At 54.7% G+C, this 13,865-nt stretch overlaps 1 protein-coding gene across 2 annotated transcripts in view; it reads left to right on the top strand.

Annotated features, from left to right (window-relative positions):
* The window catches only part of RCAN2 (regulator of calcineurin 2), a gene marked incomplete at both ends in the record, with an annotated part of 193,776 nt that overhangs the window by 113,072 nt on the left and 66,839 nt on the right, over positions 1-13,865 (top strand). The window lies entirely within an intron of this gene.

Raw genomic sequence — 13,865 nt, 5'->3', positions numbered from 1 at the left:
ATGCTTGTAATCCCAGCGCTTGGGAGGCTGAGACAGCAGGATAGCACAGGTTCAAAGCCAGCCTCAGCTACTTAGTGAGGCTCTCAGCAACTTAGTGAGACCCTGTTCCCAAATAAAATATAAAAATAGGTCTGGGAGTGGAGCCCGGAGGTAGAAAAGCCCCTGAGTTCTACCCCCAATACCACAAAATAATAATAATAATAATAATAATAATAATAATAATAATAAAGTAAAAAGGGCAGGGAGGGTAGCTCAGTGGTAGAATACCCCTAGATTCATTCTCTAGTACAAACAAAACAAAACAAAGCGTAGTGGCTGGCAGCTTGGCAGACAGCACAGGTAACGTTATTCAGTCTCACGCTTCAGTGTCCGTAGACTTCTTACGTGAAGCCCCGAGTTTTCTTTACAGGTGCCCCGAGTTTTCTTTACAGGTGCACCTCACCTGCCCTACTTGTGTCAGCGTTTTCTGCTGCACCTTAGCACGGGGCAGCTTTATTCTCCCCCCAGGGCTGCACTGAGGTCACAGACCCTGGAGTGGGAAGCCAGGGGCTCAGGTCAGAGTGGAATTTCAGCCCCAAGCCAGGGCAGGGTGCTGAGTCTGCGCCAAGCCTTCCCGGGTGAGCACTGCTTAGAGCAGAGGGAAGCGGGAACCTAGGGGTCTGGGTACGCAGGAAGTGTCCCCCTCTAGGGGTTGTGGCAGAGCAAAGCCTCCCCACTCTCTACCTTGCTGGAATCCTTGCTGTGGTCCTCAGAGCCCGGCAGACCTTGCCCAAAACCGCCTCGCTAATCCCAGCTCCTTCCGGCTTCTTTTCCTCTCTCTGGGCTCAGAATTGCTCTACCTCCCGGGATCCACGGGGCTGACCCCTCATCTGGCACCGAGCCACCGTCCCTTGACTGTCAAATCCAAAATAGCACAGCCTGCCCGTCGCTGTCCGCCCCACACAAGATGAGTCTTGTATCTTCCTTGTCCGTCGGCCCCAGCCGAGCCGAGCTTCACGAGCACAGGGACAGCCTGCCGTGTCTTCTGCTGTGTCCTGAGCAATAGGGGCTTGGAGAAAATGGTGTTACCAGATGAATGGCAGGCTCCACTTCCCCACACCCCAGAGTGTGCTATTACAGCTACGCCACTCCTTTGAAAGGGATGCCCAAACTTTCAGCTGCAAGGCCCATTTTAATAAGCATCCAGAGAGAAGAATATATGGTGTCGTATGGTGTTTTAAGGGAAGGAGAGGTGGAGCTCAGAATCCATTTATCCATTTAAAACCCAGGGGCATTCTATCTCTGAGCAACACCCTAGCCCTATTTTTTATTCTTTATTTTGAAACAGGGTCTCACTAAATTGTGGCGAGCCTCACTAAGTAGGTGAGGCTGTCCTCAAACCACCATTCTCCTGTCTCAGCCTCCCAAATGCTGGGATTATAAGCGTGCACCACCACGCCTAGCTGGTACTGGGGTTTGAACCCAGAGGCATTCTATCTCCAAGCTACACCCTCCAACCCTGTTTTTTTATTTTTCTTAACTTGAAACAGGGTCTCGCTAGTGTGAAGAGAGAGTTTCAAGTTTTACTTCTTGCCGAGGCTGTCCTCAAACCTGCAATCCTCCTGTGTTAGCCTCTCAAGTGCTGGAATTACAAGCACGTACCAATGTGCGTGTGTGCACGCACGCGTGCGCTCGCGCGCACACATACACACACACACACACACACACAACTGGAGGTTGAACCCTGGGGTATTCTACCTCAAAACCACACTCTCAGCCCTATTTTATTTTATTTATTTTGAAACAGGGTTTTCTAAGTTGTTGAGGCTGTCTTCAAACCTAAAATTCTCCTGTCTTCGCTCCCCAAATACTGGGATCACAAGTGCGCGCCATCATACCTGGTCTTTCAAAACTTATTAAAACACCTCGATGAGCAGAAATTTTTAAATGGGATTATAGACTGATTTTATTACAGCAATGCTGAACCATAATTGCAATACTTTCAATATTGACCTTTCATTTCCATTTCCACATTAAAACTGGCAATCATGGCAAAGAGACTAATTACCCAAGCTGAGTTCAATTTCTCTTTGGCTTAATAAGCATCTTGTCCTGAGAATTCTGTATTCTGCCATGGGCATTTCTCTTTGAATGCATATTAAATTGTATCATAAAACTAGTAAACAGTTATATGGTGTTTCGAATGAAAATTAAACGGAAGGACTTACTATTCATCATCTGCATTTAAATTATTAGTGGGAGGGACAGTGGATAATCTGCTGTATATTCTTGCTTGTAAGGACGCATTCCGTTTCTTATGATCAGCAAAATCATACTCTGTATTTAAATAACTTGGCTTTTTTTTTATTTTTTTGGTGGTACTGGGGTTCCTGGAAGCCCGTCTACCTCCGGGCTACACTCCCAGACCTATTTTATATTTTTGAAACAGGGTCTCTTACGCCAGCGCGGCTGGCTTCGAACCTGCGCGATCCTCCTCTCTCTGCCTCCCAAGCGCGGGGATTACAAGCGTGCGCCACCACGCCCGGCAACTTGGCATATTTTTAACAATGATTAGCATGTATGTAGCCTCAGAGGACTTGAACTGAGAACAAATGCTCCCGCTAGGCCTCTTTCCGATGTAGCTGAGGAGTATTCTCTCAGTGAGAAACTTTGGTTCGAAGAGGTCCCGATTCATGGCACAGATTAGTAGAAAAGAAATTCCAGCTTGTTCATCTTAACTTCATGGCTTGCCACAATCTGTGGTCACAGAATGGTGGACAGCAGATTGGTCTTCAAAAACAAAGAGTCTTTTTTATGACTTCTCACACGTTAAAAGTAGATGTTAATTAATTAATTAATTTATTTATTTATTTTTGTTGTGGTACTGGGGACGGAACCCAGGGGCTTTCTACCCCCGGGGCTATAGTCCCAGCTCTATTTTATATTTTATTTGGAAACAGGGTCTCACTAAGCTGCTGAGAGCCTCACTAAGTAGCTGAGGCTGGCTTCGAACCTGCGCGATCCTCCTGTCTCAGCCTCCCAAGTGCTGGGATTATAAACGGGCTCCACCATGTCTGGCAGAAGATGTAAATTTAGTTGATGGGCTCTTGAGATGTAGGTAGTCAATGAATGGGAGCTACTGTCCCTGATGCCTTTACGTAGCACCAGGGAGGCATCTGCTCTTAGAAAAAAAGATGGAGCCCTTGGTGTGCAGGCCCCTGCTTCATACACAGGAATGTGGAATGAGAGGCTGAGCTTACACCTCCAGGATCTTTCAAGGCTGGTAGATCCGTGAAGGCAACAGACAGATGCCCGGGAATTAGAAAATGCCAGTGGTTCCAGTGAGTCCACTGGAGAGGTGGGGTGAAGAAGAAAGGCTTCCCCAGGAGGAGATTGTTGAGTTGCAGCTTTGAAGGGTGAGCAGGGGAAGCCCTCCCTGGAGAGCAGCAGCCTGCGCCATCAGACCACCACAGGGAGGGCTGTAGGAAGCAGAGGCCTGGGTGGGCATGGGGTTCTGCAGAGCTTGGGGTCTCCAGTTCCTTGGGATGTAAATGGCTGAGCAGGAGCTAGGCCTGCCCTCTTCAACAGAGCAAGTGTTCTCCGGTCCCACCACTCCCTAGTGACCCGCACTGTTCTACTCTGTGCAGGGAGAAGTGAAGTCAACCGTGCGGAGCACAGACAGGCCATGCTACGAATGGCCTCAAGCAACAGCCAAAGTGAACCAGAGAGTCACTAGAGTGTTACCAGCGCTAATTTACGGAGATCATGGTGCCCCCAAGAGTCTAGCACATAGGAAAAGATGAAAATAGAGAGGGAACAAGACAGTTGAGGAGGCTGTTAGAATTAAACAATGATGTCTCCATTACTTTTGAATCCTCTCTCCTATTCCCACATGCAAATTCTATAGGGTGATCTGGTAAAAATGCTGGACTGAAACTCAGAAAACTAGGCTGAAGTTACAGGTCTAACCCCTGTTAACAGCCAGGCGTGGTGACGCACGCGTGTAATCCCAGCATTCGGGAGGCTGAGACAGGAGGATTGCTATTCATGGACAGCCTCAGCTACTTAGTGAGGCCCTTTGCTACTCAGTGAGACCCTGTTTCAAAATAAAGAATAAAAAACAGGGCTGGAGATGTAACTCAGAGGTAGAATGCCCCTGGGTTCCATCCCCAGGACCGCAAAAATTTAATTAAATAAAAACCTCTCCTCCACAGCAGGCACACCCCGTCTCTTTTCTACTGATCAGTTTTGACTTTCCTCAAATTATTTCCAAACTTGGAGCTTTCCAGTCCAGAGTTTCCTTCTACTGAGGATCATCAGTTCAAGTTGTAAGTTGGGTGTCCTAGCTAGAAAGGACTCCAGAGACAACTAAGGTTCCCCTAGTTGAAGCACCTACCATTTCTTTTCCACCATCCTAGCCTCCCTTTGGATTCTCCCAGGGATGGTACCCTCCCTCCTGTGGAGGCCATAGCCATGGTTATTCTGCTGCTGTTTGTTTTTGAAACCCTATAACTTCAATCCAGTAGTGCTACTAGTACTGCACTCTGGAAGAAGACAGAGCAAGTCTGAACTTTCTTTGCTAGGAAAAAAAAAACACTTTGGTTGCTTGAAGAGAGCTCTTTGGTCCTCACCATCCTCTCATCTTTGTGTACAGACTACCTGTGACTGCTCCATCTTATTTGTTCTTATGACAGAGTTGCAAGCCCCACCTTACCCCCGGCAGGTGCCTTCCAGTGGTCCTAACCTCTTCCGCTCCTTTCAGCAGTCTTACACACTTGAGTCTCTATCCGCCCTGGTCTGTGCTCCCAAGCCACTCTAGCCCACCAACCACCTTTGCCTATCTCTTCCCTTAACTCAAACAACAAAAGCTGCTTCCTCCTCCTCCTCCTCCTCCTCCTCCTCCTCCTCCTCCTCCTCTTCCTTTTTCTTCTTCTTTTCATTCTTTTTCTTTTTTTGTTTTGGTACTGGGGACTGAACCCGGGGGCATCCTACCCCAGAGCTATACCCCCACTCTTTTTATTATCGCTATTTTGAAATAGGGTCTCTCTAGGTTGCTGAGAGCCTCACTATTACTGAGGCTGCCCTAAAACCTGAGATCTTCCTAGCTCAGCCTCCCAATTACTGGAATTACAGGCATGTGCCAACACATCTGAGTTTTTATATTTTTTCTAAAAAATGGGTCCATTTACCTAAGATAAGACTTGATGATTTTCTTTAAAGCCGTTTATGAAGGACCTTCATAATTACATGCCACCAACCCATATCTGGCTGCACTAAACATTTCCTGAGTGTGTTCTCCTTGCCAACCCCTGCATGTAAGTGTTCCTTCTTAGATAAGGACTGTTATCTCCATTGCTCTTTCTCAGCTGAGGCCGGGAGGCTTTGGGACGCACGGAAACCACCCAGGTGGGAGAGCCGGGCGCAGCAGAGCTGGGACTGAAGGCCGGGCGCCTGGCTCAGATCGCAACCCCTCGTCACAGCATCTTTGCCTGCTGCCTGTCGCACGGGGTCCTTTCATTTGTTTGTTTGTTGGATAATTACTTTAGGGCTTTCACGGGATTTCATAGAAAGTGCAATCACTGTTTTAATTACTGGAATACTGGCAGGCTTTTTTCCTTCATCCTGCTTGCTTTACCAAAGCCTGTGAAACCAGAGGCTGGCCAGAGCCCTCCTCGGGCACAATTGGCAGAAAGGATTCAAGATGCTCCGAGGAGAGGTGGCCGAGCTCGATGAAGCCGTTTTCTCAGCTCTCCTCATCCTCCTTCCTTGCTCTCCCAGACAGAGCACTTACTTCCTAATGTATAATGCGCTTTTCTACTTTGTTTAGCACCTGTTTGCTTTCGCTAGGATGCGAGCCCCGTGAAAGCAGAAAGGCTCGTCTATTTTTGCTGAGTCCCCAGATCAGCACAGGATCAACCAGCAGCCATATGTCGATCAACAAATAAGAGACAAGTGAGAGAATGAGTGAGTGAGAGGCGACAGTAAAGCGATCCAATCCCCGCTTTTATTGTGCTTAGGATTAACCCAGGGGTTTTGTACCTCTGAGTCGCATCCCCAACCCTTTTGGGATTTTTTATCTTGAAACAGGGTCTCGCTAAGGGGCGGCTGAGAATCTCTCTAAATTGCAGAAACTGTCCCCGATCCTGTGATCCTCCTGTCTCAGCCTCCCAAGTGCTGGGATGACAGGCGCGCACCACCATGCCCAGCTTCCATCACTTTATTTGTGTATTTATTTATTTATTTATTTATTTATTTATTTTTGCAGTACTGGGGATGGAGACCCGGGGGCATTCTACCTCCAAGCTCCACCTCAAGCCCTATTTTTTGTTTTTTATTTTGAAACAGGGTCTCACTGAGTCGCAGAGGGCCTCGCTAAGTAGCTGAGGCTGGCTGCGAACCGCGATCCTCTGAACACCTTTTGAACACTGGCGCTTGAGCGTTGAGATCTACGCTCCCCTTGGCTCTCTGGCCTCCTGCCTCCCCTGCCCCATTCACACTCTCCAGCCGCGGGGCCTCAGCTCGGTGGGACTCTTGGTTCTGTGCGGGTCTTGGCTGGTCCTGGAGGCCCTCCTGTGTGCATCCTTCATATCTGTGTTGGTGTCTGACTTTGCACCTGATTGGCTAAGGGCAGCAGTGTTTATGAGCGTCGCCTCCACTAGTGCTGTGCGCTTCCAAGGCCGGGACCTGGTCTTCACATCGGCTTCTGCGTTTGTGTGTGGGCATCATGCGCGTTGAGGCCCTTCCTCTTCAAGTCCTCCTCCCCGCTCCTGTCTCCCTCGGTCAGGTCCCTTCCCTCACCCCGCTAAGGTCTCCCCTTCTCTGCCAGGAGTCTCTCCTGTGTCCCAGTTTCTATCTTTCGCATATGCGGGAGAACATCGAACCCTTACTTTTTGTGACTAACCTCACTTCGTATAATGTTCTCCAGTTCCATCCGTTTCCCTACAAATGACATAGTTTTGATTTTATAAGGCTGAGTAGAATTCCATTGTGTATATATCCCATGATTTTGTAACCCATTCATCTGTTGATGGACCTCTCAGCTGCTTCTGTTTCTATAAGAGGAATTTGGGACCTCAAAGGTAGGCGTGAATTAGCTCTGTGTAGATTTAGCGATGTAAGTTCTTTATTCCATCAATATTTGCCTTTACCGGGTACCTATTATATGCCAGGCCCTGTTCTAGATGTAGGGAGATATCAACAAATAAAATAATCAAAAAAATGCTTTCTATGGAATATTCTGGTGTGGGGGGGAGAAGTGATATGCAAAATCATCAAGTTAAATAGTATGCTAAGAGCGATACATTCTAAAAAGTAAAACCAAAAGAAAAAATAGGACAGGACCAGGGGCACTGGGAGTAGGGGTAGGAGCTAGAATTTTCGATGCAGTGCCCAGGGCAGGCCTTCTGGGGAAGCTGGCATCGGATGGAACAGAGACTAAAGCCTTCCGGAAACATTTCTGGAGTTATTATAGGGAGTGAGGCACTATCTAAGGCCTGAGAATTCAAAAATAGAGCTCCCACTCTAGTGAGAAGACTGTCACATCAACCAGAGATGGGAAAATGTGAGAGCAGCCGAAATAAAATGGAAAAGCTGAAGACTCCGTGAGCGGAGAGAGCTGGCTTTGAAATTGCTATGCACATGTCAACGTCCTGTCCCCCTCCTCCTCCTCCCGTTCTAGCCCTGTCCCTGCCCTTTCTACAGTCCCTCGAAGCCTTTAGAAGCACCTGCGGAGCCGAAAGACCGTAACCCCAGAGTGAGCACATTTATTCAGGCGATTTTCAAAGTGTAGATCTCTGGGGCTTGAGGAACTTTGAGGGTATCTGGGGACAGCCATGATTCCAGAAGCGTCGATGCATTTCCCCCATTTAGTAACACACGTGTCACTGTTGAGCTGGAATCTTGGAGAAGAGGCACGCCATGCAAGCCAGGAAATGGTGATTTCAGTGGAGCTATGGATGGACATCCTTCGCCAGTGGGCTCTTGAGATGTGGGGGTGAGCCGATGGAGAGCCCATGAACCCCGTGGGCCCCTGCTCTTGGCACCTGTCTACTTCTCACGGCATTCTCATTCATCAGCCAACTTATGCACACGATAGCCCTGCTCACAGCACAGGTCTCCACCCACAGCACATTTCTCTTGCTGCTTCCAGCCGGGCTAGCAGGCTCCCTCTTGACTCACGGCCTGAGCGCCTCAGCTTATCAGGAGTAGGGCTAGGCATTGTAAGTGGAGGTCATGGCCAGAGAGGGTCCGGGAACAGGACTGCGCCCTGGTGTGCGAACCCAGGACTTGCTCACATCGCTGGGCCAGTCCGCTTCTGAGGGTTTCCTCCTATACTGAATTGCCTTACCTAAGTTCAGTGCTTTGAGCACTCATGAACCAACATACTCTTAGACCCTGGTTTTGGCCTCTCTCCAGTAGCTGTCTAAGGAGAAATAGGTTCAGCTCTGTGGCTAACAGTGAACCCCTCATTGATTCTTTTTTTGTGTGTGTGTGGTACTCGGGATAGAACCTAGGGGCATTTACTGCCGAGCTACACCCCCAGGGCCTATTTTTTATTCTTTATTTTGAAACAAAGCTTCACTGAGCTGCAAAGGGCCTCACTAAGTAGCTGAGGCTGTCTGCAAACCATGATCCTCCTGTGTCAGCCTCCCAAATGCTGAGAGATTACAAGCCTGTGCCACCACACCCAACTTATTGACTCTTTAATAAATTACCCACACAGTGACTTACATAGCTGATTGGTTGAGTTTGATTTGTAACGATACCTTTCCAGTAAAAGATAGGAATCTCCCCTTAATGTTGGAAAGGGATAAAATTAACCCACATTTGACATCTGATAAAAAATAAAATCAAGGCGGGACTCTGGGCCCCGGGCCGAACTGCGCGTAGCACGCCAGACCCCTAGAGAAACCGGGCCCAGTAAGACGCTGGATTCTGGGCAGGGGTCGCGCGTGGGGCACACCAGATGGGGCCCGGGTCGCAGGACTCTGGGCCCCAGGCCGAACTGCGAGTAACATGCCAGACCCCTGGAGAAACCGGGCCCAGTAAGACGCTGGGTTCTGGGTGGGGGTCGCGAGCGGGGCACGCCAGATGGGGCCCGGGTCGTGGGACCCAGGGCCCCGGGCCGAACTGCGCGTAGCACGCCAGACCCCTGGAGAAACCGGGCCCAGTAAGATGCTGGGTTCTGGATAGGGGTCGCACGTGGGGCACGCCAGCCGGGGCCCAGGTCGCGGGACTCTGGGCCCCCGGGCCAAACTGCGAGTAGCACGCCAGACCCCTGGAGAAACCGGGCCCAGAACATAAAAAGATAAAGAAAAATATCAGAGAGGAGGTAAGAAAGCCGTTATGGATGCCAGGACACTGGAGATGCAGACAAAACTTATCCAAATGCATTGGAACTTATGGAAAAATTTGCTGTGAAAGAGGACTGCTATTTCTCTATATTGTTAAGAATCTCAGACATCACCTGTAAGGAGAGAGTTTAGCAGAGACCAAGGAGAAATGCGGTGTTGAAAGAGTTCTCCACGATGGTGGTGGAGACTTGTATTCAGGAGAAGCAGAAACCGGATCCTACCAACTTTATTTTTTTGGAGAAATTACACCAAATGTCGAATGCTACCATCACGCATGCTTAGGAACACTGGACAACATTCAGAGTGGAAAAAGAGCCTGGGAAGTATTTGAAACGGTGGAGGCAGTGGCAATGCCAGTGGCCAATACTCAGGGGAGGCAGAGATCTGATACATTACACCTGGAACCTTTGAAATAATAACCACAGAGACAGTGATCGGAACCTGCTGAGGGGTTAGGCGGGCGCCGGGGCCAGTGGCCAACATCGGAGCTGCTGTGAGGCAAGGCCACTACTGAGGCCTCTGTGGCTGGGATTGGAACCTGCCGAGGGGTTTGACCGATGCTGAGGCCAGCGAGGCCGGCACTGGAGCCTGCCATGAGGCAAGGCTTGTGCTGGGGCCTCCGAGGTCAGGTCCAGAACCTGCTGAGGGGTTAGGCCGGTGCTGGGGCCAGCGAGGCCGGCATCGGAGCCTGTCATGAGGCAAGGCCGGTACTGGGGCCTCCAAGGCCAGGATAAGAGTCTGCCGAGGGATTAGGCTGGTGCTGGGGTCAGCAAGGCCGGCATTGGAGCCTGCCGTGTGGCAAGGCCGGTGCTGGGGCCTCCAAGGCCAGGATAAGAGCCTGCCGAGGGGTTAGGCCGGTGCTGGGGCCAGCAAGGCCGGCATCAGAGCCTGCCATGAGGCAAGGCCGGTACTGGGGCCTCCGAGGTCAAGATAAGAGCCTGCCGAGGGGTTAGGCCGGTGCTGGGGCCAGGGAGGCCGGCATCGGAGCCTGCCGTGAGGCAAGGCTGGTACTGGGGCCTCCGAGGCCAGGATAAGAGCCTGCCGAAGGGTTAGGCCGGTGCTGGGGCCAGCGAGGCCGGCATCGGAGCCTGCCATAAGGCAAGGCAGGTGCTGGGGCCTCCGAGGCCGGCATCGGAGCCTGCCTTGAGGCAAGGCCGGTACTGGGGCATCCAAGGCCGGGATAAGAGCCTGCCGAGGGGTTAGGCCGGTGCTGGGGCCAGCGAGGTCGGCATCGGAGCCTGCCGTGAGGCATGGCCAGTGCTGGGGCCTCCAAGGCCAGGATAAGAGCCTGCCGAGGGGTTAGGCCGGTGCTGGGGCCAGCGAGGCCGGCATCGGAGCCTGCCATGAGGCAAGGCCGGTACTGGGGCCTCCAAGGCCAGGATAAGAGCCTGCCGAGGGGTTAGGCCGGTGCTGGGGCCAGCGAGGCCGGCGTCGGAGCCTGCCATGAGGCATGACCAGTGCTGGGGCCTCCAAGGCCAGGATTGGAGCCTGCCGAGGGGTTAGGCCGGTGTTGGGGCCAGGGAGGCCGGCATCGGAGCCTGCCTTGAGGCAAGGCTGGTACTGGGGCCTCCGAGGCCAGGATAAGAGCCTGCTGAGGGGTTAGGCCGGTGCTGGAGCCAGTGAGGCCGGCACCTCAGCCTACTGTGAGGCATGGCAGGTGCTGGGATCTCCGAGGCCGGTATCGGAGCCGGCCGAGGGGTTAGGCCGGTGCTGGGGCCAGCGAGGCCGGCATCGGCGCCTGCCATAAGGCAAGGCCGGTACTGGGGCCTCTGAGGCCAGCATAAGAGCCTGCCGAGGGGTTAGGCCGGTGCTGGGGTCAGCGAGGCCGGCATTTGTGCATGCCGTGAGGCATGGCCGGTGCTGGGGCCTCCGAGTCCAGGATCAGAGCCTGCTGAGGGGTTAGGCCGGTGCTGGGGCCAGCGAGGCCGGCACCGGAGCCTGCCATGAGGCAGGGCCAGTACTGGGGCCTCCGAGGCTGGGATTGGAGCCTGCCAAGGGGTGAGGCCAATTCTGGGGCCAGGGAGGCCGGCATCGGAGCCTACCGTGAGGCAAGGCCGGTGCTGAGGCCTTCGAGGCCGGGATTGGAGCCTGCCTTGAGGCAAGGCCAGTACTGGGGCCTTCGAGGCCAGGATAAGAGCCTGCCGAGGGGTTAGGCCGGTGCTGGGGCCAGCGAGGCCGGCATCGGAGCCTGCCATGAGCAAAACCGGTGCTGGGGCCTCCAAGGCCAGGATAAGAGCCTGCCGAGGGGTTAGGCCGGTGCTGGGGCCAGCGAGGCCGGCATCGGAGCCTACCGTGAGGCAAGGCTGGTACTGGGGCTTCCTAGGCCGGGATGGGAGCCTTCCTTGAGGGAAGGCCGGTACTGGGGCCTCCGAGGCCAGGATAAGAGCCTGCCGAAGGGTTAGGCCGGTGCTGGGGCCAGCGAGGCCAGCATCGGAGCCTGCCATAAGGCAAGGCAGGTGCTGGGGCCTCCGAGGCCGGCATCGGAGCCTGCCTTGAGGCAAGGCTGGTACTGGGGCATCCAAGGCCTGGATAAGAGCCTGCCGAGGGGTTAGGCCGGTGCTGGGGCCAGCGAGGTCGGCATCGGAGCCTGCTATGAGGCATGGCCAGTGCTGGGGCCTCCAAGGCCAGGATAAGAGCCTGCCGAGGGGTTAGGCCGGTGCTGGGGCCAGCGAGGCCGGCATCGGAGCCTACCGTGAGGCAAGGCCGGTACTGGGGCCTCCGAGGCCAGGATAAGAGCCTGCCGAGGGGTTAGGCCGGTGCTGGGGCCAGCGAGGCCGGCGTCGGAGCCTGCCATGAGGCATGACCAGTGCTGGGGCCTCCAAGGCCAGGATTGGAGCCTGCCGAGGGGTTAGGCCGGTGTTGGGGCCAGGGAGGCCGGCATCGGAGCCTGCCTTGAGGCAAGGCCGGTACTGGGGCCTCTGAGGCCAGGATAAGAGCCTGCTGAGGGGTTAGGCTGGTGCTGGGGCCAGGGAGGCCGGCATCGGAGCCTGCTGTGAGGCAAGGCCGATAATGGGGCCTCCGAGGCCAGGATAAGAGCCTGCTGAGGGGTTAGGCCGGTGCTGGAGCCAGTGAGGCCGGCATCTCAGCCTACCGTGAGGCATGGCAGGTGCTGGGATCTCCGAGGCCGGTATCGGAGCCGGCCGAGGGGTTAGGCCGGTGCTGGGGCCAGCGAGGCCGGCATCGGCGCCTGCCATAAGGCAAGGCCGGTACTGGGGCCTCTGAGGCCAGCATAAGAGCCTGCCGAGGGTTTAGGCCGGTGCTGGGGCCAGCGAGGCCGGCATCGGAGCCTGCCTTGAGGCAAGGCCGGTACTGGGGCCTCTGAGGCCAGGATAAGAGCCTGCTGAGGAGTTAGGCCGGTGCTGGGGCCAGGGAGGCCGGCATCGGAGCCTGCTGTGAGGCAAGGCCGATAATGGGGCCTCCGAGGCCAGGATAAGAGCCTGCTGAGGGGTTAGGCCGGTGCTGGAGCCAGTGAGGCCGGCATCTCAGCCTACCGTGTGGCATGGAAGGTGCTGGGATCTCCGAGGCCGGTATCAGAGCCGGCCGAGGGGTTAGGCCGGTGCTGGGGCCAGCGAGGCCGGCATCGGCGCCTGCCATAAGGCAAGGCCAGTACTGGGGCCTCTGAGGCCAGCATAAGAGCCTGCCGAGGGGTTAGGCCGGTGCTGGGGTCAGCGAGGCCGGCATTTGTGCATGCCGTGAGGCATGGCCGGTGCTGGGGCCTCCGAGTCCAGGATCGGAGCCTGCTGAGGGGTTAGGCCGGTGCTGGGGCCAGCGAGGCTGGCACCGGAGCCTGCCATGAGGCAGGGCCAGTACTGGGGCCTCCGAGGCTGGGATTGGAGCCTGCCAAGGGGTGAGGCCAATTCTGGGGCCAGGGAGGTCGGCATCGGAGCCTACCGTGAGGCAAGGCCGGTGCTGAGGCCTTCGAGGCTGGGATTGGAGCCTGCCTTGAGACAAGGCCGGTACTGGGGCCTCCGAGGCCAGGATAAGAGCCTGCCGAGGGGTTAGGCCGGTGCTGGGGCCAGCGAGGCCGGCATCGGAGCCTGCCATGAGGCAAGGCTGGTACTGGGACCTCCGAGGCCGGGATAAGAGCCTGCCTAGGGGTTAGGCCGGTGCTGGGGCCAGCAAGGCCGGCATCGGAGCCTGCCATGAGGCAAGGCCGGTACTGGGGCCTCCGAGGCCAGGATAACAACCTGCCGAAGGGCTAGACCGGTGCTGGGGCCAGCGAGTCCAGCATCGGAGCCTGGCGTGAGGCGAGGCCAGCATCGGAGCCTGCCGTGAGACATGGCCAGTGCTGGGGCCTCCTAGGCCGGGAATGGAACCTGCCGAGGGGTTAGGCCGGTGTTGGGGCCAACGAGGCCGGCATTGGAGCCTGCCGTGAGGCTAGGCCGGTGCTGGGGCCTCCGAGGCTGGGATTGGAATCCTGCCAAGGGGTTAGGCCGGTGCAGGGGCCAGTGGTCAGCATCGGAGCCTGGCGTGAGGCAAGTTCACTCCTGTGGCCTCCAAGGCCGGGACCAAAGCCAGCTTAGGGGTTAGACC

This window comes from Muscardinus avellanarius, assembly GCF_963383645.1.
Source record: "Muscardinus avellanarius genome assembly, chromosome: 8".
NCBI lineage: Eukaryota > Metazoa > Chordata > Mammalia > Rodentia > Gliridae > Muscardinus > Muscardinus avellanarius.
Note: the sequence above shows the minus strand (reverse complement) of the source record. Positions and strands in the feature narration are given on the sequence as shown.